Genomic DNA, 1,926 nt, shown 5'->3' with positions numbered 1-1,926 from the left:
CTACCCGATCCTGTAAGGATGAGACCTGCTCCAGCTCAGACCTAGGCCTTGGAAGGGTGGGGGTGGGAGGGGCAAAGGAGGTGCTGTCAGGACTCCTGGGACAGCCACATTCCCTACTCTCAGGCCCCAGTCCTGGCAGGTGCTCAGAAGAGCTAGTAGGTGAAGGCCTTCAAACTGCCCTCCACCTTGTGAGAGAATGGGTCCCCTGGAGTCTTAGAACAAGGTACTTCTAGACTCTTCTACTCCATCCTGTAGTAGGCTTGAGAATGCATCTCAAAGGGGGAAAAAACGACAAAAGTTGGGTTTTCAGTCACACAAGCTCTTGTGGCAATTCTTTATAAAAGGTCAGGAAAAAATCCAGTTGATTTACGAGGCTGTGCTTGGGGTTTGCTGTTGTTACATGGAACCACTTCTTAACACCAAATGCCGACTCTTCTCAGGGGAGAGCAGATGTACTGCTGAGGGGGAGAGAGAACTCTGCTGAGGTAGGACGAGACAACTGTCCTAGAATTCCCCCTTTCCTAGCTTTTCTCTCCTGATCCCACCAGGGGCCCCACCATACCCTCCCAGCTGCCTGTGGAGCCTGGAGTTGGGTTGACTAAAAAGACAGTATGTGGATCTGTGAGGACCAAGAGGTGTGGGCAGGGAGCCCCTCTTGAAAGGCTGCCCCAGTGATGGCAAGAGGACACACTGAAGAGGAAGGGTACATGGTAGACAGCCCAGACTCAGGAGGCAAAGCCTTTGGTGCCAGTTTGGAGGATCCAAATCTCCCATGGGAGCATCTTCCGGATGCCAGCTTTACAGACTTGAAGACAATGTACCCCTTGGGTGTGTCCATGGACCTGCCTTTACTGCCCCTGCTGTGTTTCTCTGTGCCTTGGCCCATGCTTTCTTATTCCCGGCATGCCCTTCTCCACCATTGCCACATGTCATACACTGCTGGTCTACACACAGGACTTCATTCCCCTAGGCCACAATACTCTACCCCTGCTCCCTCAGGTCACCGAGCACTTTTTGCCTTGTTTGGAAGCTGTCCACTTGCCTATGTGTGCCCCAAAGGTAGAGCAGGACCATGTCCTTCTGTTCCCAGTATACGCAGGGTTAATGGCCTGAGAAGGCAGGCTTCACTGAACTGCAATATGAATGTGTCAAAGTTCCAGAGCCAGGTGGGCTCAGACCCCAGTTGCTTAAAGGAGCTGGTTGCAGGATTGGCTCAGGCTGCACGCCCCACACCACCACTTCGCCTTCCATGAGGGGCCTTTGCCAGCCTGTTGGGGTTGCTGTCGTGCACTTGGCTGATGGCTTCCCAGGCTGGGCCTGACAGCCCCTCGGTGCTGCTCTGCTGAGTGGGGCGAGGGAAGAGAGGGAGCCAGGAGCACTGGCCTCTCCCTGAGGAGCCTGGACACAGCAGCACCGCCCTGCCCACTTCTCTCTGGGGGCTCTGGTGTGAGTCGCTGTACAAAATGCTGCCTTTATTATTTTGTAAGACATTTTCTGTGAATCAAGTGCTTAAGAAAATCTCAGTAAGCAAATAAAAGTACTATATTTTAAGAGGTACTTGTGGGGTGTCCTTGAGCTGGGTATGTGCTGGATGCTGGCGCAACACCACTCTGCCTTGCCTTCCCCGGAGGCCACTGCTTCCTTGAAGTAGACAGGCAATCCCAGGATTGGCCTGTCCATTCAGCTTGTTCACACGAGGAGTCCACATTCTAAAGCAGAAGGGTTGCATTTCTCAGGGCCCATTGAGGATGTAATTCCAGTACTGTCTGCCCCATGGGGACTTGTGAAAATCAGTCCCGCTGCTATGGGTCTTCAGAGTCCTTCTAATATACCACCACAGCCACTGTGCTTACCCATTGAAGAGTTTGTGGATAAAAGGACACAATGTCCATAAATCAACTCAAATGGCTCCAACATGTATGTATG

Source organism: Chrysochloris asiatica, unplaced genomic scaffold (assembly GCF_000296735.1).
Source record: "Chrysochloris asiatica unplaced genomic scaffold, ChrAsi1.0 scaffold00053, whole genome shotgun sequence".
NCBI lineage: Eukaryota > Metazoa > Chordata > Mammalia > Afrosoricida > Chrysochloridae > Chrysochloris > Chrysochloris asiatica.
This window is presented reverse-complemented; position numbering follows the sequence as displayed.